General features: G+C 48.5%; 1 protein-coding gene across 1 annotated transcript in view; it reads right to left on the bottom strand.

The window, feature by feature from the left end:
* Nucleotides 1-17,360, bottom strand: part of LOC149347993 (uncharacterized) — a 70,037-nt gene extending 52,677 nt beyond the window's left edge. The window contains exon 1 of the mRNA XM_089585706.1: nt 17,172-17,360. The gene's annotated coding sequence lies outside the window, so the exon portion shown is untranslated. The remainder of the gene's footprint in view (nt 1-17,171) is intronic.
* Nucleotides 17,361-25,593: the final 8,233 nt, after the last annotated feature.

The following is a 25,593-nucleotide window of genomic DNA, read 5'->3' as shown; positions in this document are numbered from 1 at the left end:
TTTACCTACGACTGGGCGTTATTGTCCTGGGGTCACGTGGTCCCAGTCAGCCTGGATCAAATGTCGTTTGAAATGGCTGCTGTAATGACGTGGGTGTGTGCAATGAGGGGGAGAGGAGAAGTGAAACTATTGCTGCTACTTCTTCACCAGGAGAGCAGGAGAGAACTGGGAGTTCCGTTTCTCTGCCTTCAAAGACGCATAAGGAATTCGGTCACGGACGGCTTAGTCAGACTCGCGTCCCCTTTTGTAAGGCAGACAGGGTGTGGGAAAATTTGCGCATATGAGAACACCGCTGGCTAGAGCGCACGTTTCTGAAATTCGTTGCACGCTTGAATGCAAACGTGCGTACGTGGCTCCAAGAAGCGGCGTCTCAGTACACGCCAAGACTTTCCCCTCCCCGTCAACATGCGCTATGCCTGCAAACTAGACGCGCGCATTGTCTCAGCAGCAACCAGACCCAGCGTTCCTGTTCGGATCTTTTCTTGTGCGCCGGTGCAGTGCGAAACTCTTCCTTGAGCCGCAAAGCAATCAGTAACACCAACAGCAGCAGTACTGCAAAGGCAACAATGAAGCTTCATTCTTTCTTTGGCTATTTCAAAAACCCGTTTGTTTTGCGTGCACGTCGCAACGCCAGGGAAAGCCGTCACCGAAAGTGGAATGTGCTCAGTACTTGAACAAAGGGGCCTTAGTAAAGAAGAGACTCATCGTAAGCGTTGGGGGAAGGGTATTGAGAAAGGGCAGGCGCGTCGGTAACAGTGCTTCTCTTTGGGCGGACACGTCAGCCTCACCGTGAGGAATGGAATGGAGGAGGAAGTGAAAAAGGGGGGAGAGAGAGAAAGCAAAATGCTTTGAGCAACTCACACAGGCACTCTTTCTACCGATTTAGCTGGTAAATCTGACGGGCGCCTGGTAAGTCGTTCAATAAAGAAATGAATGAATGAATGAATGAATGAATGAATGAATGAATGAATGAATGAATGAATGAATGAATGAATGAATGAATGAACGAACGAACCTCTGTGACCCACCAGGTGTTCAGACTTGGGCTAAGACTATACTGGTTCCTTCATGCACACACCCTCACTTCCTTAGTATATCCTTGGCTGCTGAACCGAAAGACGCGGGTTCGATCCCGGCCGCGGCGTTTGAATTTCTTTGGAGGAGAAATTCTAGAGGCCCGTGTACTGTGCGATGTCGGTGCACGTTAAGGAACCCTAGGTGGTCGAAATTTCCGGAGCCCTTCACTACGGCGTCCCTCATAGCCTGAGTCGCTTTGGGACCTTAAACCCCAATAAACCAAACCACCCTCAGTATATCGCTTCCTCAAAGCTGAATTTAAAACTGTACTTCGATATGTACTAAATTTAAGTGAAATATCGGAGTCGCAAAAAGCAAACAAGAGATGGAGAAAGAAGAGACAAATGGAGTAGGGGGAGAGGAGCAAGCCTAAGTCTGCAGCTGTGGTAACTGCAAACAACGCGTGCATTATCTGAGCAACCAATCACCTATTCCCGTCCTCCTCCCCCCATTTGCTTGTTTTTTTCCTCGCTCCTCAATCGAGGTTTCAGTGTCGCGCAGTATTCTTCGAACACTTTCTCTCGCCCTCCTTAAGCGCCTCTTTAACGACTTACCGGCTTCTTTCCCATGCTCGCCTCTTCGATCACGCCACCCGAAAGGGGAGCGAAACGTTTTCTCGCCGCTTCGAATTCCAAAGCGGCGTTTGCGAAAGCAAGGGTGGAAAGCGCATCGTTGCGAAGGGGAGCGCCACCTATAAGCGTATACACAGCACAACAGCGTACCCACAGCGTTGTGCATGTGCGAGCTCTCTCTTCGCGCGCGCCCTCCGACGGCTTTCTGGTTTTGAGAGTATAAAGAACCGGCGAAAGCGATTCTTATCGAGTCGCGAGCGCGGAAACGCCGCGGGCCAACGACATCCGTGGGAATCCTACACGGCGGCAGAGACGGCGTTTGCCTGCGGTCGTCGTGGCGACCCAGAAAGGGGTCTCCTCCTCTCGGTTGAGCTGGCGGAATGTGCTTGTCGTTGTTTTTCCGGCAGTGCAAAACGTTTTGCGTCCTCGGCCCGCGCGCTTGTGAAGAGGCCGGGTTGCGGTGCTTTTGTTGAGGGCTCTCTCTCCGCTTTCCCCGCAGAGTCGTCGTCGTCGCCGCTGCAAAAGCCGTCTGCTGCGGAGGCAGCTAGTTTGCCCTTTCGAGGTCACTCCGAGCGCGAATGCAAATGGCGAACTTCGAACAATGCGAGGAGTACAGATAGCAGGGTGATGGGCCCGATGGAGTTGAGTGTTTACGTGTACAGAGCGTGCTCTCAATAAACTTTCGCTGCAGGTCGACGCGTTCATTTGAAGTTCTGTGTTTTGCTTGTTTGTTTGTTTGTTTGTTTTATGGGATTTAACGTCCCAAAGCGACTCAGGCTATGAGAGACGCCGTAGTGAAGGGCTCCGGAAATTTCTACCACCTGGGGTTTATTAACGTGCACTGACATCGCACAGTACACGGGCCTCTAGAATTTCTCCTCCATAGAAATTCAACCGCCGCGGCCGGGATCGAACCCGCGTCTTTCGGGTCAGCAGTCGAGCACCATAACCACTGAGCCACCGCGGCGGCCAGTTCTGTGTTTTGCCTTTCGGCCATGGGCTATGCGATGTCAGCGTACGTTGAAGAACCGCTCGAAAGATTTCCGGGGGCCCCCACCACAGTGCCTCTTTCTGTCTCCTTTCACTCCCTCTTTCATACCTTCCCCGTTATCGCGGTTGAGGTGTCCACCCTCAGCGAGACTGTTACTGAGCCTTTGCTTCCCTTAAAAGTAGCTAACAAGTTCTGTGTTGCGGGCGACTTATCGCGCTTTTTCAATTCCATGCTCATTAGCACCGACTGAGGGCCATCTGGTGTGGTCGACAGAACCCATCACTCCCAGTACCGATATTAAAGTTTTATGACTGACTCACTGGACATCGAGATGGTGTTGAAAGCTATGACGAGAAGCAAGTGGAAAGACTTGACAGAAGTAAGAACACCCTACAGCGACTTGAACATGTTATTTGCAGTATTTATACACACTAATAAGGCCGAAAAAACATGGTAAAACTTGCTGCTAAAAAAACGAGCACAAATCACTATGGCATAATAACTGAATCAGCAGTATTTAGTCACACATTATTTCGTACGTATGATATAATAAAGACGGAAGATCGTAGCGCAATATTCCTCGACCGTAATTTCTGCGGACCTTCAGCGCAAATTGTGTGAAACATGAGTGCAAGGCTTGCATGTTTTTTACGTATCGTGTTCTAGTTAACGCGTCCCACCAACTCGTTAAGCATGTCTGTCTCGCTGCTTGTGCAACCCTGAAATGCTCAAGGAAAGAAAAAAAAAATTGGTGACAAACGCTACGGCCTTCCTGTATATGTTCGCTATTAGCTTCCACACTGAAAAAATGTGGAAAACCGGTACATTTACCGAGAAACGTATTTTCACCGAGCAGTTAAAATTAGCATATTGGGCTAAATTCTGTGCGTCTACAAGCAGTAAAACTACACGCGCAGGCTCAATAAGTAAAAAAGCAAAGTTCGAATCCATTAAACAGGTTGCTGTTGAAACTAGGTTGTTTTTACAGGGAGCGCCAGTCTTTGCAGCGAGTGACCTTGCAGCATGCCTTCTGTGTGTCTCAGTAGCAGGCGCTTCTGACTGGATCGACAAATACGTTTGGAAGACCGGTTTGTGTGATAGTAACAGGATTTTATACTCTTTCTTTTTTTTTTGTCAGTGAAACCTACTGGAATTTTTAGAGTTCGTCGTGTTCAAACTGCACTGCGTCACAGGGTTACGAAAATAACCCTGCATTAGAAATCTGCGCAAGAATGAGAACGGGGCAAGACAGGGCCTGTAGTGCGGTTTGCCGCACGAGTGTTTCTTTGGGGATGTTCCTTCTTCGAGAAGTGGGAGCCCGGTTTCAACTTCGTTTTGAAGTTGCTGGTGGCAATGAGCCATACAGTCCTGAGCGAATCTACGCTAATCCCCGTACCTAAGCATGTACAGTCAGTCACATCGTTTTTCAAGGGAGTCCCTCTTTAGCACCTTAGAGTTTCTCAATGTTGCCTAGACGGAAAGCAGATGGCGGTGAACTTAATTAACCATAGAGAGATGGAGAAATGCCAGGAAGATTAGGTTTCTTCTTTGGCTTGGCTATTGTTAAGCATGAAACGTGGATTCGGTCGATCGTGACAATACGACTCTTGTCGTGAAGTAAAACGCACTGTTAAAATAACTTCATCGCGCGTAGAGGAGGGCACCGTGGACATAACGAAGAAATGACGATTCCCCTTGGAAGCTCGGTCAACACGGGCTATAACGAAGTTACGGCTATTACGAAGTAATTGCCGGGCCCCTTCAACTTCTTTATAACTTCGTTCAACTGCATTTTGTTTAGGTAGAATTCTGACCAGTTTCAAGAATCTTGTCAATCGACAGCCCTTGCAAGTCTCCAAAGACAGAGTATAAGCTTGGGCGAGTTGGTGATGGTTCACTTGCCACGTAGCGCTAAAAAGACACAGACACAAGGGAGACACAAGGGGAGCGCTATGTGGCGAGTGCTCCAAAGACAGTCATCTCCGGCGATAACCAGGGTCCTCCTGCCGGTTAGAGATGGATGGACCTGCTCGACTGCTCCATAAAATCGCCGAGCTTGTTGCGGACTGTATAAACAACCCTTCCGAAGGCACGCTCATCTCCGAGCTGCGGTTGCTCTATGTTTGTCGGTCACCGCACTGTGATGCCCTTGTGGTGAACCTGTTCTTTATGGTGCGCGTACAACACACGACTACAGGGCGCTTCACTTCACAGCGCTGCGGTCCACGGTACTTACAAGCGCTGAGGTTCAGGTCCGTCTATATCACCGCGCTGACTTTAGAGTAGTAGCGACAATTCGAGGCGCACGCAAGAAATTCTGTTCGTCTGCTCCAGATGTTCAGAGAGTCCCGCGTTCGCTCGCCTCCTAGTACCGATACCAACTGGGAGTAAAGAAGTAGCATCTGTCCCTCCTGCTGCTCAACAACTATTCTTTCTCCCGAGAGCGTTGGTCTACTTCGGTCGAACTTACACATAATTTGCGCCTGTCGGATCGAAGTACGGGACCGACATAATACAGGGCTTATTTCTTATCAATTCTATTCCGTTCAAATCGTCCGCCTCCCTTACTGCCAGATCCCGGAGACGTCTGGGGTGTGGCGTCGCATGAACCAATAAAGAAAGGGTAAGTAGTGGTTAAAAATAAAATAAAAATTTTGAAGACAGGCTAGATTGTTCGTAGTTCACAGTACCGTGTCCTTCTCTTTCCTATATGTCTTTTGTATGCGCCGTATTGCTTTCCGAAAATAAAAAAAGTGAATTGAAATAGAACCGTCATATTATAAAAGCCCTGGATAGCATACATTTCTCACCGTTGCGTCACCCAGTTTTCACTCCAAACGCACTGCGTTAACAACGGAGGGCTGCGTTGTAAACAGATAACCTCCCGCAGTGAAACTAGGCCTACCTGACTCGACAATGACTCTGCGGGGATCTATCATGGAGGTCGCCACGGCTGGAAGAAGAAAAAAAGCCGTGCACTGAGGAAACGGATAGACTGATTGTCGCGTGCTGGGATCTCTACAAAGAGGTGGTCATTTCCGAGACGCACTATCCGGGATGGAACTTTAATGTTGCCGGCATCACTGACCCGTACCCCGAAGAAGAATCGCAGTGACGTCACAACTGGCAGGGTCGTCAGCGCTTCGAGGACATCTCATCAGGAAACAATAGAACTATAAATGAAAAAAAAATGATAGGACCAAACGTACAATGGGGCAGTTCGACTATACTTTAGAGTGAGCCAGCTACTCGAGCCCATCGTCGTGGTCGTTCGTTGCTTGTGGTATGTTCTATGCCAACAGCGTATAATACTGATAGTGGATGACGTCATCGAGGAAGTAGCGTTGAAAACCTCGATTACTGTCTTACGTAGTGACGTCGGTAAGGCGGGTATGCGCCGGAGACGGCCGCCAAATCGGCCCTTGTTACACTAAGCGGATAATTGATAGTGTAACTCTGTGTGATATTACTCATCACACGTGCCCTTGCATCTCTGCGAAGCTAAAAAATAATTGCGCATTTTGCGCCCAATCCCTCACACAGAACCTTCGAGAAGGCTTTCTAAACAATCGGACGCTATCCTCAGGGCCCAACTAACCACTAATTAAATGGACAATCTTGACCCAGATGTGCTGCATATGCGTCGTAGTTTAAAAATTTCACCGAAATTACTTACTTGGTACACCCGTAAGCCCAAAAAACGAACTGTGAAAGACGCAATAAAACCCTGGTGGCCTGTTCAGTTGATCTGTGCATAATTTGGAGAAATTAAAAACGACGCCACCCTTCTAAATTGGTCTATAGACAGTCTATAGACTCTTATATACTCTGTTCCCTTCCTATAGGATTTTACTTTTGTCTATCCATACCCTATAGATTGTCTGTTGAAAAAAGTGTACTGAAACTGCGTGGCCATAAATATATAGATTGTCTATAGACTGCCTGCAGGATTGCCTATAGACAAGTCTATAAGATTTGTCTATAGAAAGTCTGTGGACTTTCTAGACGAAACTTTATAGAGAGTCTATAGACTGTCTAAAGAAGTTCTTATAAGGACAGGCACTGCTACTGGCACCAATCCGCGTACTGTGCAATGTCAGTGCACGTTAAAGATCCCCAGGTGGTCGAAACTTCCGGAGTCCTCCACTACGGCGTCTCTCATAGCCTTAGTCGCTTTGGGACGTTAAACCCCCTTAGCCCAAGCAACCAATCCAAGCCAAGTAGGTAACTTCTGTCAGTGAATACCACGCATTTCATACTAGGCAATCGAAGTTTCTATTATGACGTCATGGATGACTCCATGAGGCTCCTCAGAGGGCGGTGATTACGAACTGCACTGAGGCGCTTTTTCTCTGACAAGAGCAAAGGAACTACTCTAAACACGCATAAAAAACAACGACAATGCTCTGGAAGTGCATAACTTCAGCAGGAAACAACTTTTCATTCCTTTAACATAATCAACTAAAGAAACGTTGGCGCCTGCAGTGGCGCCTGTTAGTCTTTGTTTCAGATGGCTTCAAAATGCGTGAAAGCTCACTTACCAATGTCAAAATTGTGTTTCAACTCTCTTCCACCTCGGCGAAATAGATATAATTTCAGGATTCACAAGCATGCGGTCTCAGAACTCCTAAGCATGCATTGAACATCCACGGTACGAAAAGTGATTGCACACGAAGGGGTCACTTGTCGACTGCACTGCATGGGAAGCTCGTCACGTAGGACCCGGTGAACACACTCATTGCCCGAGACCGGACGAGACCGACAGATAAAAAGAGAAGTACATTATAAGTGCGCTCGTCCGGTGCCCTGACGACCATTCCGCAAAACCGCCGCTGCAGCGTCGAGAACCTTCTTCTTCAATCCGTAATCGGGCGACCTTCGACAGAACCAGTTTCACCGCGTGTCATTGAGTCGGGCGCGCTGACACAGGGGCAGGCAGTGCGCGAGCGTGGGCTTCTTTTTTCGTCCGCGTCTTCGTGCAGCAGGTCCTCAATGCTGTGTACCGCAAGCCGCGCTTCTCAGCAATGATCGTCCTAAGTACAGTCGGAGACAAAAGTCTCTGGACCGCATGCAGCGGAATCGAAGCCGACAGTTCTATTATTAGCAGCCAGACAGAGACCACACTTGTGGTGGTGAATGCGTAGCGTTATGACGTTCACCTCCTCAGGTGTGGTCTCCAGTCGGCGTCTAATAACAGAGCTATCGGCTTCGTTCATAAAACACGTGGTCCAGAGACTTTTGTCCCCGACTGTACATCCTGCGTTACCCGTAATACAAGCAGTACATCCGAGGTCTTTGATCGCACTAAGTTGCGGAACTCCTTATAGGGTGTTCTACCGAAATCCGGCGCTCACACTGGTACAAAAATCGGTGTCTGGGAGCCTGTCACGCCTCCTGCGGCTAACACACGAACCGCCTTGCCTAGTTTAAAGCAAGGTTATGCTCGTAGAAATTATAAGATAATAGTGTTGAAAAGAAAATTGGAGGACGCCACTGATAGGAGGACGCGACTGACCGACATGTTCCTGGACGGCACCTATGTCCAGCTGACTTCCAGAAACTAGCCGCAGGTCATGCCCGGATTTCTCTTCATGGCTATAATAAAGGGTAGAACAAAAGAGCTCGGCTAGCTTATGAATTGCGACAGAGATTTGGATCCCGAAATTTAATTTCTATGCTTGCTCGAGCGACCATCGTGACTAGGCCTCCTGTCGAAATAAAGTATACGGCTCTCATACAGCTTAGGCCTAATTGCGCCCTGCCAGCTACAATGGCTAACGAGACGTACATAAAGAAGCAGAAGAGAGTGGCAATAAACGAGAACAAAGAAGACAATGGCGGGACCGGAATACAAAGAGAAAGCGAAACGGAGGCAGGCAGGAAGGCGACGCCGGGCGGTCGGCCAAGGCGGTGAAGGTCTCGCGGACCTCCCCGGCGGCTTCCGCCTGCCTGCAGCGCCGTTGGTGGGCGTATGGGGGCGCGGTGAGCGCATCCCCGAGGCGATCCGCGTGGGTGGCAGCTCCGTGTAGAAGCGTCTCCCAGCTTTCTTTTCGTCAGAGCTTTGCAACTCTCTTCCGTTACCACAGACCACTCTTCTAACGACGTGGCCTATATTCAGGGGCGGAGGAGTTGGTTTGTTTTTACTATAATTCTACAAACACAGGGAAGCGTGACAGTAGGGTAGGCGGTAGAGATTAACCGCAGGTATCAGGCTGGAAGATAATTACTGAGCGGATACAAGCGGTCGTAATTAATGGTCGACGTGTCCTTTGGGGAAATCTCCCGGGTCATTAATCCTTCTAAAGCAGAGGGGGTGACCGGAACAAGAGAACCGCGTCTGCGTAGGCTATTCTTAGTTCCAGGGGATGGGCGCGGTCGTATATAAGAAGGGTAATAGAAACATTCATCCATTTGTAAAGTACCTAGCGACGGTCGCTGTAGACCAAGTCTCATTCACACAATTTTTCTTTGGTGACTGATCATGAACATTGTTCCATGTAGGTTCGGCAGAATAACCTAATTGCTATGTCAGCAGCCTAGAATGATTAAAATTGCAACAGTTGCATACAAAGTGCAATGGTGGTGAAGGTACGGGGACATAACGGCGCTAAAGCCTTGTTAAAATTTCAAAAACAATGCTTTGCTGACCTGGCTAACAAGGGTGTCGCGCCAACTATACACTGGCTGCGTAGAAACTTCGTTTGCTATTCAGCCAATGCTCTCCGTGATCCACTGACTGCAGCCGAAGCGACACATTCGAACAAATGGCTTTGGTGGAACAGGCTGGTTCCCTCCTGGGCGACTAAAACAAAGTTTGCCAAATAAAGTACTTCCTCTCTCTCACTTGCGACAACTGGTGTTGATTCACGAGCGCATTACGGCGACAAGTTATGGGAAGAACTCTACTCCATTTGCGTCATTTGCAAGGTGATAAAATGATACACTCCACCTCTGGGGATTTCACTGAACGGAAATTAGGAAATTAGGTGCAGTCTATGTAAACTACCGCCCAATAAAAGCAGTTCTCGCTGCTGGGCCAAACGTCATTGATTTCGTGCATTTCATGGCTGCATATATATATATATATATATATATATATATATATATATATATATATATATATATATATATATATATAATTCACTGGTGCAAGCACTGAACTGTGCACCGTTTCGGGGGACTCTCATTTGTATAGGGCATCCACTTGCGATTAAAGACACGTAGTCGGAATCATCATTTTAGTTCTTAGTTCGAGGCATCATTTTTCTTCGTATGCTTGGAAACAGTCAAAGTACAGCGAAACGTATTTGGCACGTACATATGTGTACTGACCATTCGTTCACATAAGCGCAAAATTTTAGCAGTGTGACTAGGCAAAGGTGACGGTCAGTGCTTTCCCCAGGATTTCGTTACATAAAATAAGGCCAAGAAAGAGCGCACGTGGAATGCTAGTGTTCTTCGAGCCTTAACTCACGGCTAACCATAATCGCTTAAACCAAGGAGGTAATTACCAAACAGCATCCGCTACAGCGTAGTCCTAACATTTCCAGCATTCTTAGCCAGAAGTATGGAACATCGCAATATTTTAAGCTCATGTCCAACATTGCGGGGAAAAATTTAGGAAACAGGAAAATTATAAGATACTGTTATGAAAATATTGAAGGTAATGGTCCACTCTTCTAATGCGCAGCAAAATCTTTCTTTTGTAGTGTTTCAATTGATCGCATCGAGCAGTTAAGACTGCCATATAAAACCAATGGGGAACGCTTTTGACGATAGTAGAAACGTCAATAGCTAAGAAAGGCGAGTTTATTCGCTGGAGATCTGCGGATATGAACATTGACATAGTGAAATCTTACAATATATGAAAAAAAATGTGTTCGTAAACTCTTTCCCGTTGCGAAATGTTTTTGACCAGAATTGCTGGGAGTGCACTACAGTTAGGAAAGCTAAGTATGTAAAGGCATGTAAGTATGTAAAGTTGTTGAAACAGTTGCTTGCGTTCGCAGTGCACATGAATCTACTAAAATGAGTCTGTTCATAACCGCGTTTACATGAATGCGACAGAAGAGCAAAAACGTCGAGGAAAGTAGTAGAGGACGAGTCACTCCTCTCTTTCTCAAAACCTGCTCTTTCCCTCAAAAAGTGGACTGGGGTCGACTTGTGTCGCTTTCATGTAAACGCACGCCTACACATGTACCCCTTTTGACAAAAGTAACCGAGCTCCAGGTTCGCATTCACTTAAACGCGACTACACATGTACCCCTTTTGACAAAAGTAACCGAGCAGCAGGTTCGCATTCACTTAAACGCGACTACACATGTACCCCTTTTGACAAAAGTAACCGAGCTCCAGGTTCGCATTCACTTAAACGCGACTACACATGTACCCCTTTTGACAAAAGTAACCGAGCAGCAGGTTCGCATTCACTTAAACGCGACTACACATGTACCCCTTTTGACAAAAGTAACCGAGCTCCAGGTTCGCATTCACTTAAACGCGACTACACACGTACCCCCTTTGCCAAAAGTAACCGAGCAGCAGGTTCGCATTCACTTAAACGCGACTACACATGTACCCCTTTTGACAAAAGTAACCGAGCTCCAGGTTCGCATTCACTTAAACGCGACTACACATGTACCCCTTTTGACAAAAGTAACCGAGCAGCAGGTTCGCATTCACTTAAACGCGACTACACACGTACCCCTTTTGACAAAAGTAACCGAGCTCCAGGTTCGCATTCACTTAAACGCGACTACACATGTACCCCTTTTGACAAAAGTAACCGAGCAGCAGGTTCGCATTCACGTAAACGCGACTACACATGTACCCCTTTTGACAAAAGTAACCGAGCAGCAGGTTCGCATTCACTTAAACGCGACTACACATGTACCCCTTTTGACAAAAGTAACCGAGCTCCAGGTTCGCATTCACTTAAACGCGACTACACACGTACCCCCTTTGCCAAAAGTAACCGAGCAGCAGGTTCGCATTCACTTAAACGCGACTACACATGTACCCCTTTTGACAAAAGTAACCGAGCTCCAGGTTCGCATTCACTTAAACGCGACTACACATGTACCCCTTTTGACAAAAGTAACCGAGCAGCAGGTTCGCATTCACTTAAACGCGACTACACATGTACCCCTTTTGACAAAAGTAACCGAGCTCCAGGTTCGCATTCACTTAAACGCGACTACACACGTACCCCCTTTGCCAAAAGTAACCGAGCAGCAGGTTCGCATTCACTTAAACGCGACTACACATGTACCCCTTTTGACAAAAGTAACCGAGCTCCAGGTTCGCATTCACTTAAACGCGACTACACATGTACCCCTTTTGACAAAAGTAACCGAGCAGCAGGTTCGCATTCACTTAAACGCGACTACACACGTACCCCTTTTGACAAAAGTAACCGAGCTCCAGGTTCGCATTCACTTAAACGCGACTACACATGTACCCCTTTTGACAAAAGTAACCGAGCAGCAGGTTCGCATTCACGTAAACGCGACTACACACGTACCCCCTTTGCCAAAAGTAACCGAGCAACAGGTTTTTGCTTCTCAAACATGTAACGGAGCCTTTACGACACCCCTAAAGACCGAAGGGTGTCAAAACGTGAAAAAAAGGGTTCACCTTACTTTACATAGATTCAGAGCTTAAGGGCTGCCATAAGTGCTTCGGTAAGTAGCTAAGAAACAAAGCACCGTTGCTCGGTTACTTTTGGCGAAGACGGTGCATAGGCGTCATCCACTGCGAATAGAGGAAGAATTCCGTAAGACTGAGGAAACAAATTATAGAACAAAATTCCCGACAAATGGAGGTGGTCGAAGCCATTTCGAGCGCCACGTCAAGGCGTTCCAAGAGAGGGCGTTGCCTGCCTCTCCGAGAAACGGGACCTGACGGGCGCTCGGTCGGCGCTGCGTATCGAAGGCTGCATTCTCCGATGGCTCGATGCCACATAACGGCCTCCGCCCCGACGGCATTCGCCGGCAATTGTGCCAAGAGAAGAGCGCGGCGACCGCCCGGCGGCGATTACCTGCGGCTGCGAAGCCCTTCTCAACCGTTCCGCAATGACACATTTATTTCCCCCGTCGCGAAGAAAAAGAAAGAAGAGAAGAGAAGTCTGTTTTCCTCCCAGAACCGGTTTGCGCTTCGCTTTCTTTTTCTCTTCACGCGCGACACCCTAATTACACGAAGTAGGCAGGGCTTAGGCTTTTCAGTTAATGAATTAATCGGCGACTTCTGTCTACGTCTGGGCGCCTGCCATGATGGTAGTGAGAGGGGACGGTCATTGTTGTGAAAAATCAATTGTGTTTGAGAAGAATAGTTTCGAGTGACGCGGAGGAACAACCCTGTACGTGCTGATTGTCTATATACACAACAAAACTTAGCAGTAAGACATGACGGGACCAGTTGGAAGTTAACGCCAGTCCTCTTTGAGTATGGTTGATTTGCTCGTCGTTATATCCTTCGCTGTGCATTGCTTTCACGCTATGACCGAGCTGGTCAAAAGAAATGTTGATTACCCGAAATCTAAACAGATTATTACGTCTCGTTTTCGTTCTTTGCTATTCATCTAATAAAGCGTTATTGAGCAGCAAATGAATAGCCGTATAAACAGAGACATTGTAGCTGTCTCGAATGAGAGAAAGCCGTGAATTTATACACAAAATGACCGTCGTACTTATCCCGAACTCGTATGCCTCATTTCTAGAAGCCTTACACAATAAACGCAGGCCGCAATGAGTAGGCGCCCACAGTTACGAGAATGCGCTAGCAGATAAATGCACGACAACACAAGAGCCGGAAAGTTAAAACTCCGTGAGCAGTAGAAACGGGGAAGGCACTTAAGCGTAACGCTAAACGTAACGCTAAGCGTAACGCTGGTTTTTAAGTGTAACGGTGACTACACAGTGGTGCTTGTTTCCGCTCCTACTTATAACTGCTTATGAAGAATGGACGACAGCTTCACACGCTGAGTTCTTGCACAGGCCAGCATGATTTTTAAAGCGTATTTTAGACACGCCATACACTGCGTGAGAAGGTTGCAATCCGATTTGCTTGCGAGCTGCAATGCACCGACAACACCGGAAAGCGCAGTCGTTACGGCCCATTCACCGCTGCGTCAGAAGTGACCTCGACAGATCCTTCGAAGACAATGCTTCCACTATACGCCCGTGCAGATAATACGGCAATGGCTAGAGCGGATCGTTTCGCTCGTGCATCGTGAAAGTCAAACGTGAGAAGAATGAGAGCCCGATCCCAAGAACACAACCTTGTTCGGAGAGGCAAGGCATGCAAACTTCCGCTGCGCCGTTGCGAAAAAATGCCGCTTGATCGGCTCGCTGAAAATGGCGGGAACGTTCTTTTTCTGAACCGCCCACAAACCGAAGAACGTCGCTGCAAAGAATGACGTAAAAACGTGTTAATTCACTTCGTCCCAATAGTCACGGATGCATGCATTCGTCGCCTGACGTAGAAACAAAGCCGCTGCGTTATGCAAACAACTCACGTTCTGTCTAATGATCCTGGATGGTGGATAGTCGGCACTGAACACCTGTCGACCATCGGTGCTTATGTATTCTATGTTGCGACCGCTATTACAGAAGAATGCTGTACTGCTGCTTCAGTGCATTCATCCATAGTTCCCGTGACATTTGTGCAGGTCTCTTGCTACTCATAGCCAACATTTCACGACAAAAGTATTTTTGAACTGGAAAGAGTTTATGAACTAATTTTTTTTCATATATTGAAGATTTCACTATGAAAATCAATATATCTGTAGATCTCCCTTCGATAAGTTGCCATTTTTTTGCTATTAGCGTTTTTGCTGTCGTCAAGAGCGTTCTCCATTGCTTTAATGCGGCAGTCTTAAATGTTTCATGCGAGGGATGGAAGGAGTTTAAAAGAAGATGTTGCGGCACATCGGAAAAAGGAACCATTACCTTCAGTATTTCCATAACAGTACCTTACAATATTTCAATATTCAAAATTTTGCTCAAAAGAATGTTGGACATGGTAACGATATCTTCCTTTGTAAAAAAAAAAATCTATGATTCATATTCTTGTTAGTTTTCACGGTAGCAGCCCTTCTCCATTGCCACTTCTTTAAGCCTACTGAGGGACTTCAGTATGATTTGTATTGAGGATCCAACCTCTTGACGACGATAACGACCCCAAAACCTTACTGCGAACTCTATGCCGTTTGTGGTTTCGCACTGAAAGAAAAATAAAACATAATCATAGGGACAAAAAGAAAAAGCTTTGGGGCTTTCGCTGCAGCGATCATTCGTAGTTTCCAGAAGTCACGATAACGGCGCAAGACCTCCAACTTCTCCCGGTCCTCTTGGCTCGGGACGTTGGGTCTACTTTAGCAGGGCTCAATAAAGACCCACAGACAATACCCCCAAACGATCTTGACATGCTTCGTGCAAAGCTGTTTTGTGCCTTTATTCTGTATCTATGATTGTTTGTAGGAAGCTGGCTTTAAAGAGACTTTGATCGTTCTGTACAGCGTGACAGCGACACTTGAATAGCTATGTATCCACCATTGTTATAAGGCTAGCGTCAGTTCTAATGTTATCGAAATTGCTCGTCGTTACGGACGATATTGATACGTGCAACCGCCATCAACATCACCAGCTAAGTACACGAGGCCCCATTGTTCACTAGGCCTCGGCGCACTTCACCTACTTTAACGAAGCCTCGACGGTGGATCCTGTGACAAGTCAATTCTTGTCAGTGGAGGACCGCAACCTTGCCTAGTTAGTAGCTAGCTCGCACTAGCCAAGAAAGTCACACGAGTCGGAGCAAACCAGGGAAGCGTGAAAAGATGTTGGAAAGGAGGGGAAGAGAGACGGGATGTTTCGGCAATTTGTTCTCCGACCCACGCAAACCAAAACTTTACTTAGCCATCACAGACGCTTTGTCTGCTTTCGAAATTTTATGATATAGACGACGTTTTCTTAAAAAAACATTTAGCCTGATATAGGCGGCCCGGAAACTCACTACTCTGCCCGAAATCTAGTCAGACACTCAACGCGACGTCGCCCGAAAAGCGCCATTGGCAGGTTCCTATACAGGCAGTTTAAACCGCGATCATCATTAACATATCCATCACATTTGTTATATGGTGAAGACTTCTCCCAGTTGTGCTCTCAGCTTCTTTTCTTTTACGTTCTGCCCAGCAAAGAAGAGGAGGAGAAGGAAAGGCAGGGAGGTTATGCTCACTCTGCCCGCTCTTTGTAAACCATGACGTAAAACATCCTCTCCGCCCCAGTCGTGGTAAGCCAAGAAGTCGTCAGAGGACACCTCACGAAACTCAGCTCTGCTTTGGGTTCTTTATTCGTTTTGTTTTGGTTTTCTCTCCATTCGTCTTGACCTGGCTTCGTTCACCAGACGGTAACCGCTTAACACGACGCCTTTTTTTTTCTTGAAGAAGCAAAACCCGCGTGGGCGCGCGCCGTCTTTCCTCCAGCGCGCCTAGGCGGTCGAACCCGCCGAGCCTGTGCGTCCAGCCGGCGCCGTCACACCGGACCGACCGGCAACGACCCTTGCATAAGCGTTGCCGACCGACGGACCGAAGAAATGCCGGCGGTCTGACGTCACGGCCGACCGAGCGAAACTGACCAGCGCGGCAGAAGAGCCCGTGTCGTCTTTTTGAAAGCGCCTCGCCTTTCTCCCCCCGCTGGGTGTTCGCCGCTGGGAGCCTATGGGCGCGGGTGACCTACTGCCTCATAGCCCAAATATTTCGGCCCCGCCGGCATCTGGAGTGGGGGGCCCCACGCGGCACCTTTCCCTGCACGCCGCCGCCGATATGTGCACTCTCAATCTCGCCGTAACACCGGGATGGTTCATATGGGTCGTCATAGATCAGGGAGGCAGGATCGGGACCGTCACGACGGCAGTTGACCCGTTTCTGCAGTCATGACTGCGCCGCCGCAAGCTGGTGGAGGTTCGTATAAAAAAACTCGTATAAAAGCGGGACGAGATCGCCACAGAAGTCGTATATGGTGCCATGCTCTCGAATGTCCTCACAAACGTGCAAGGTAATTCAGGTCCCGACTGATCATTGCGGCCTAATACTGCAGCTAGCCGCATCCGTCACTGTACTGCAGCTTACACCAGAAGCATGGGGGAGAAGCATGGGGCATTAAGCACTAAAATATCTGAAGTCCGGTGGTCCCATTTAAGCACGTAATCATCCAAACTTCCGCTGGACCCAATACGCGTTCTACAAGACGTGTCATCTTGGCCATGCGAACATACGGTACACATCTCGTGCACATCGTTATTCCACTGCACTTGTTCACAGCCGTTCGATGCTAGGAATGTCTCCTCATCTTTCCTCTTCATTTACAGTAGCATGCCAGGCATGTAGCTGGTCTAACGTCTGACGTAACTATTAAAAATCCGCGTAACTGCCAGCTCACTGCAAGGGAACCACGGGGTCCAGGACTGGGCCGGTCGTCACCAGTGGACAACGAGCCATCGCTAGTAGACGTGCACGGCTGCCAGAGCTCACATACCTGTCTGCCGAGGTTAATCCAGGGCCGATGGTGGTGGCTGTGGCCAACGAGAGGATTCTCTGGAGACAGGATCAGCAGCAGCCGTCACCAGCACTGCGCGCAACACCACGAGACGGCGATGGTGAAGAGGACGCTGAAGAAGAGACACACACTCTGAGGAGCAGCGGCGGCACTAGCAGCGGCGGAGACACGGACCCGAAGGGGGGCACTCCACTGACGGGCTTGCTCGCGTGGCCACACTAGAGCGTCTTTATGCGCAGGCGCGCGCGCTCAAGCCACCTCTCCTCGCTTGTCCCGCTTCTGGAGGTCCCGTTAGACGGGACTACCCCCTCCTCTTTCCTCCTCCTCCGTGGTCGGGGAGGGGGAGGAAGAGGAAGAGGAGGTGGGTACAGCACCTGCCTCCTCTCGCCGGCGCCGCAGCGTCAAAAGGGTGGCGCACCCATCCGCGTGCTTTCCCTTCGCAAGCCTCGCTTTACCTGCTCCCGCGGCTGCGGCGGCCACGGCGTCTCGAGGCCGACGCTTGCCGAGAAGGCGGCCGCATTTCCACGCAGCGGCGAAATGCAAAAAAGCGAGCGTGGCTGCTGCTGCTGTTTCTCTGTGTCGCTGTCTGCGCTGATCTCGCGCTGCACGTGAACGCAATCGTAACTGTGCTGTTGGAATGAGCGCTTAAAGGGGTAGCGACGCAGTTTGCACGCTCTGTCTCGTGAGAAAAGGTGCAGCACTGTGAAAGCTAACTCCGGCATTACTTAATCGGCAACTGGAGATGGGGCTTTGGGGAAGGCAATCAGTGGGCTCAATACACGTAAGATAGCAAGAAGAAGAAGCTTTTGACTATCAGATTGTTCAGCAGCATCTTTTGGAACTGCTCTCCACTTACCACTGTCGACGATGCCACACACACACAGAGGACATTATGCATAAGAGGCCGTTCTTAGGCCCAAGATTGGTTGCGGACAGTTGTACCTTTCCTAGCGCTGCATGTTTTTATCCTGACGGTGCGTACTCACTCCGGCAGTGTAGTGTAGTCGGGTTAGTTTCATCTTGGCGTGCCGCCGGCCGTGGTCAAGGAGCAGATTCACGCCTCGACACTTATAGCGAGGTTTCCCTGTGTGGCATGCGGTATACACAGACTTTAAAGGACGCTGGTTGTCTTCGTGCTGCGTTGCACGCGCTACGCGTTGTTGAGCACTGATCTTAGCAAGCAGACTTCGTTGATTGGAGGTGTGTTCCGCATGCCAGCCCACCTGGTATACGGCTGCTTCGCCTCCTAAAACGCCCCCATGCGGTGAAAACGATGGGGAAAAAGTCAGTGAAGCGGGGTAGGTGTGTGTGTACAGTTGTTCTTGTGCTGACCGTGAAATCGTGGCATCTATGGCCCTCTGCAAAAAGCCGGTTGCATGAAGAAGCCAGCCAGAATAGACAGTTGTCTTCGCAGGTACTGGAAAAAAATGCAGTGTGATGCACAGGGTAATTCGGTAGTCATTAGGTGCCGGGTGCAGTGAGCGTGCAGTGTCCGAGTCATGCCCGGCCCCATGACCGGCCCAGGACGCTGCTGTGCTGTGCGATGTCAGTGCACAGCATTTTGGGACGCTGCTGTGCTGTGCGATGTCAGTGCGCATTAATGATCCCCGGGTGGTCGAAACTATTCCGGTGACCTCCACTGCGGCGCTTCTTTGTTTCTTTCTTTCTTTCTTTCTTTCTTTCTTTCTTTCTTTCTTTCTTTCTTTCTTTCTTTCTTTCTTTCTTTCTTTCTTTCTTTCTTTCTTTCTTTCTTTATTTCTTTCTTTCTTTCTTTCTTTCTTTCTTTCTTTCTTTCTTTCTTCCTTTTTCTTTCTTTCCTTCTTTCTTTCTTTCTTCCTTTCTTTCTTTCTTTCTTTTTTAACTCCCTCCTTTATCCCTTCCCTTAATGTGCGGTTCGGGTGTTCACCGAGATATGTGTGTTACTGCGTCATTTCCTTTTCTCAAAAATCAATTTTCAGGTTTTAATTTTTTTTTCCTGCATTGCCTTTTCCAAAAATAGAAAAAGGTAAAAAAGTGATAGGGTACGTTTCAATGTATTTAAACCGAGCAGACATGCGAAAGCATGGTTTCATTCTTCACCTCTTCTTTCTTACATCTGCATGTGCCCGCAACTGCGCTTCTCGCTCTTCATTTTCACACCCTATCTTATCTCATCATTTAAAAGTTTTCACCATCCTCCACTCGGCTGCAGCTGACGCGATGCCTCCTCCCATTCCACCTGGCCCCAGGTGGAATGGGAGGAGAACAACTAGAACAACTGTCCATAATTAGTCATCTAATTATGGACAGTTGTTCTAGAGGACTAAATTTGCTTAATGTACTCTCGCCTCTTTATGTGGAAACTCGCTTTTCGGAGGATTGACGGAGTTGAAATGCTTAGAGCCTATTGGGGCTCATGCACTGTTGTTGTATTCATGGACAACGGTCAGAACAGAAGCTCGACTACCTCAACCAAGTGGTTCTTTTCCTGCGCACGTCCAGCATTCTTGGAGAAAAATTTCCGTAGAGGCAAAACGCAAAGACCCATGTGTGCTGTGCGATGTCAGTGCATGCAAAATTTCCCGCGTGGTCGAAATTCTGGATGTTCAATTCTGAGGGCGGTGGAAACACTTCTTCTGAATGTGCAAATTTTTGGATCACTACAGCACTTCTTAAGTAGTGATATTAAGGCGTAATGAAGAGCAGGAAAAATAAGGTAATAACAGGGGAAATTGACCTGATTTTTATTGAATAATGGACAGATCGCAGTATGGTTGCACCTCCTCACAAAATTCGCGCCGCACCACCTCTGTGAGAAGTTTAATGGCCACTGCCTCGCGCAGCTGTACGAGTGCTGCCACTGTCTATAATACAACATTTTAGGTGAGTTGGTTACCTACATTCATTATTACAGTGCAACGATGGCACAGAACAAGAGGGGGACACAACAGTGCTGACTGTCAACTAAATTTTATTCGAGACGAGTAGGGTTTTTATACCACCTGGCGATCAGAACAGGAAAAACATACAAGAATAGCTGCAGGCATGCGCAAGGGTACAAGAACGGCGGTTGACCGGCACGTGTCAGATTTCACATTCAAGATATTTGATCTCTTTCTGGGACAACGCCACTGATGGTGCGCTTATGCACTCCTCCTGCAATCTTATAATCATACAAGCTTCTATTATTTCTCTTGTCAATGCGTCCCGGTGTTTCCCTATGACTCTATGAAATATCTAGAATGTGAAATCTGACACGTGCCGGTCAACCACCGTTCTTGCACCCTTGCGCATGCCTGCAGCTATTCTTGTATGTTTTTACTGTTCTGATCGCCAGGTGGTATAAAAACCCTACTGGTCTCGAATAAAATTTAGTTGACAGTCAGCGCTGTTGTGTACCCCTCTTGTTCTGTGCCGTCGTTGCGCTGTAATAATGAATGAACCCTGTCTGTACCTATGGCTCGATCCTTACTGTTTTGTACAGCGGCAGGGATCTCGTTGGTGTAGAGGAAACCTCATTCGAATTCTCTGACTTGCATTCTTACAAGGGCAGCATTGCCAGTTACTATCAAAACTGTACTACGCTGAACGAGTCCATCTTCATCTCTTTTCTGAATCAGTAAAAGTGGGAGTAGAGGGGCGGGACCCTGAACATGCTTTTTTCATGAACTGCGCTGGTGGCCTTAAGCGCACAGCTCCTTCGAAGTGAGGAGTAGGAGGTTATCAAAGAAAGGAAAGGCGCTGTCAGTGTCACTCTGGGCATGAACCTGAACTGCACGATGAGAGAAGGAGACAGAGAGGAAAAAAATTTATTACGACGAAATAATTCAGGGCAGGCCCCTGGGTCACCGCACGACCTCACAACACTGCAGTGTTTATGTCCCTATGGTCCGCAACACTGGCGGCCGGGCCGGTGGCGATGGTCTGCACGGCCGGGAGGAGAAAATGAGCTAAGGAAAAACCGGAGTCATTCGGAAATACCGATCCATTCTGGGGTCACTGGAAGTTCCTTAATGCAATCTTATTAACAAAAAACAGCTATTGTAATATTTCGAGAGATCATCCATAATGAAAGCGCCTTTTTCAGAACATACCCTCCAAAAGAACACGCAATAATACAAGACACACTACGTACAACACAGGCAAGATACGGACAAACTACAGTATGCAAAAGCAATCTTTTATAATTCCAGATTTCCTAAATCATCATCCTACCATTCTCAGTATTGTAAACAAATTGTCATTTCTAGAAAACTTAAAAAAAAAATAAGTGAACTTGTACTTGTTATCTATTCAGATATGATTGTTTTCCTTGAAAGTGCAACATGCTTTCACTGTTTCTATTATTTATTGCATGTACCTTCCATTTTAAGTGTATGTATATACTTTATGTAGTTTGCTTACCCCGTGTTGCTTGAGTGTTTTGTGTATTCAGAAAGGGGTCTGACACTTAGTCAGGCATTCGTTGCCTTTTTGTCAGCCTCCTCGACAGACTCTTTGTATTTCTGTAAAAATAAACATTCATTCATTCATTCATTCATGTACCGGACCTACGCCTCCTGGGGTGCCTACGGGCTACCTGACATGAATCTGCTGCAGTGAGGAACGTGCAATATTCTCTTTTCCTTACATTTTTCTTTCTTGTGTAAGTGTGTGTGTAAGTGACTGTAGGAGGAGATAAAAGTGTACAGACCTGTCGACTGGCACCAACCGGGTCATCATGACTGCCTTGTGCAAACAGAACAGCTTAAAGAATAAAGAGGTGAAATAAATAGAATAGACGCGCGCCGCAGCCACCGCAAACAATACACCCTCGAGTGCTTCCTCTCCCTCTTGATACCAGTCGACCGGCTCATGCTCTTGCCCCCCTATTCCGTTGTCGCAACATACTATCACGGCTACAACGCCTTTGAGCCAGCTGCATTATGCTGTCTCACGCCACACATGATGAACATCTATTTAATGTATGATAAGCGAGGAAAATAGTGAACCTAGTCTACGAGAACTACTGTCGTACCCGCGAGGACCTCGTAAAAGTGCGCAACAATACCGTGCACGTGCAGGCGAGGTGATATGACAAGCAGCTGACGAGGGACCGATGGCTAGAACTCGGCGCGTCTTTTGACAGGGGTGGTGGTGAAAACATTTATTTGGAAGGAACAGGAGGTATATTTGGATAAACCTGTAAGGGACCGATTCTTACAAGCACTAGGTGGAGGTCCCTATTTTGGGACCCCAGTGGCGGTGGCCGCCGCCCTGGCGCGGCCGACTAAGGCTTGTTGGGCCTGTGAGTCGTGGAAGCCGAGCAGGGTCGCCTCCCAATCCTCCCGGGTTGGGTTGGGGATGGGGGGAATGGCCGAGTTGGAGGGGCAGGCCCACACCATGTGATATCTGTCAGAAGACATCGCACTGCAGTGCGGGCAGCTGCCGCTAAAGGAGGGGTCGAAATGTGAGGCAGGGCATGTAATGTGAAGGCAAGATAACCGCTGGCCCTTAAGGGTAACGGAGTGGATTCCAAGAGAAAGCAAACGTAGCAGGGGACGTCAGAAAGTTAGGTGGACGGATGAGATTAAGAACTTTGCGGGGATACAGTGGCGGCAACTGACAAAGGACAGGGTTAATTGGAGAGACATGGGAAAGGCCTTTGTCCTGCAGTGGGTGTAGTTAGGCTGATGATGATGAAATGTTTTAGTGCTGCCGGGCACAGCAATGTATTGGTTGAAGGAGGAGAAGGAGCCGCTCATCCGCCTTCTTGAGGCCCTTACATGGGCTAGGGTAAAGGAGATGGCTATCTTGATAGTAGGTTGCAATATCTTTGAACGTATAGACTGGATTAAAATGGGGTTCCTGATTGAGTGAGGAGGAGAAAACAGCCCGGTGAGAGAGCGCGCGGGCGGCTAGGTCTGTTGCCTCGTTTCCTGCCAACCCCTGATGAGCAGGGGCCCATATAAGGTAACAGTGTGCGGGGTCCGTATCCCGTATTAAAATTCGACACACTAGGAAGGGAGTGCAGCCTTGTTCGACGTTCCGACGGGCCCCTCGCGAGTCGGTGATTACGTATTATGAATCAGAATGTGAGGTTGCGAGAGCAATCGCGACTTCTGCTTGTATTGCACTGCTGGCGAGCGCATGGGCTACGAAAGCTGTGGCACACACACACAAAGCAATCTCCAGAAATTTAAAGAATACCAACGCCGTCGAGAACGTATACACGCGGGCAATCGGAAGAAGGAGCGGCAACCGCATCTTCCCCATAGTACGGCTCACGGCCGGATCGTCGTATATATGAGAAGGTTGTCGCGGGCTATGAAGGCGTCAATGTATCTTGAAAGAACGAAAGAGCAGCGCAACTAAAACGAACGACCAGGGAAAGGAAAGACACGTACTACAGGTGCACCAAAAGTAAAACGGAGCACTTGAGCTGCGGCCAAACTTGCCAAAACTGCATGCCAGCGCGCTCTATCAGCAGATGCCCTGCAAGCTGATCCATCTCGATGATCTCATGCTCGAATTATCGCCGGCACGAGCGAAGCCGTGCACACGCACGGACTTGCTATGTGCTTGCCGCACATGCACACAAAGCACTATCCAGTGAGTTCTTTTGATACGATAGCATATAGGCTGTCGTCCTGCAAAAACCAACCGATTTCTTCGTAACAAAGTACCCTGGCTGGTCGAGAGGATTGTGACGTCATCAGCACCTCCAAGTTTGAAAATCTGAGGATTGGAATGTTCGAGTACCTTCCATTGAGTTATAATATGGGATTATACTAACCTGACCCACCCTTCCACCTTAATCCACCATATAATCCCCCACTAGTCTACAAAAATTTAACCACTAATCTAACTTAATCTACTAATTAATCCTAACTAATCGACTAATCTACCTTAATTCATTTTCTGGAGTGAGTCTACTTTCAAAATTCCTTGCAATATTTGGGGATGGGTCAGCTTTCAAACGCCATCTCATTTACTTCTTTAAGAATGTGGTTAAGAAGCAGGAGGAAGAACTTTATCCAATAATAAAATACAAAAAAAAAACTCCCCGGGAGGGCTGCTCAGTCCAAGAGTCTTCTGGCCTTCCTCTCCGGCCTGGACCAATATGTCAGCTTGCGCTGTTCACGAGCTCGTGTGGCCAGAAGGGGCTAGAAGGCTCCAAGATTTAAGGCGAAAGTCTCCCGTCCGTCCGTCCGCCGTTACATCTAGCGCCTGGGGTGACTCATCGACGAGCGCAGCTGCCAAAAGGTGACGTCATCTTCGTCGACAGGTGGAGCTGTCGGTGCGGCGGCGTCGAGCGCTGCTCCGTCGTCAGTCGGTGTGCGGCAGCTAGTGCAGGAGGATGGCTCCCAAGCGGTGCAGCCGTAACAAACATAGGCAGTCATTGGCCGTCGAAGTAGCGCGACAAAGGCTTTCGCCTAGCGCACTTTAGGCTGCCAAAGTGCCCCCATAGCTTTGTTTTTTATGCGAAGCATATCGCTAGAGCTACACTACAGCCCGTCGGGCGCGGCGGTGGAGCTACCATTGACCTTTAGCGTGACCACGTGACAACATGACGTCACAGCAGAGGAGAGATGGGCTGCCGGCTCGCGCGGTCAGCCGCGGCGGTGGAGGCTCCACATCAGAGGCGCGACGGCTGACCACGTGACAACATGACGTCACAGCAGAGGAGAGATGGGCTGCCGGCTCGCGCGGTCGGCCGCGGCGGTGGAGGCTCCACATCAGAGGCGCTGCAGCTGACCACGTGACGCTACAGCAGCGGTATAAAGCTGAGCTTGCCTCGCTCTCCGGGCACTTACGAGGCGGCCAGGTGTTGGGATGCCGCCTAGAAGCAGGGCTGATTTGAACGAGAAGCGAAAGCTTCAGCGTGCCACAGAGACCGATGAAGAGCGGGATGAACGTCTGGCTAAGCGGCGTGCTCAATATGCGGCTCGGCGACAACGTTCTACAAAAGGAAAGCCATGTATTACCAAGCCTAGCCATCAATATGCTTCGCATCTGACTAGGCTTAACCTTAGCTAAGCCTCAGCCATTTTTTTAAAGCGTCCATGCATTGACTCCTGTATTCCTGATAAAGTACAAGGGTGCACAGCTTTGTCACCGCTATTGCATAAGTGTTGACCAACGATTCAAGTATAGTATATGCCCCTGTATCGCTAATTTCCCTTCATGTCATAGTGGACAGCAGAGCAATGCGTCTTCCCCTGTCGCCGTGTTGTGAGCCTTGCTTCTCCGTGTAATTCCGCGTGTTTTCTGCTCTTTCGCCATTGCCTGAAACGCGAGTAGAGAGAGAGAAGGAAGCGCCCTTCTTCCTTTTTCCACGTTCGCAGGCCACGCGTCTTCCTGTACCACGACCGGAGGGTTTTGTGAGGCGGCGACTGCTTCCAGGCACACGCCGTACTTCGTTTCCTCGTCGGATACTTAT

This window comes from Amblyomma mixtum, chromosome 4 (genome assembly GCF_055824585.1).
Source record: "Amblyomma mixtum isolate Tamu chromosome 4, ASM5582458v1, whole genome shotgun sequence".
NCBI classification, from domain to species: Eukaryota; Metazoa; Arthropoda; class Arachnida; order Ixodida; family Ixodidae; genus Amblyomma; species Amblyomma mixtum.
Note: the sequence above shows the minus strand (reverse complement) of the source record. Positions and strands in the feature narration are given on the sequence as shown.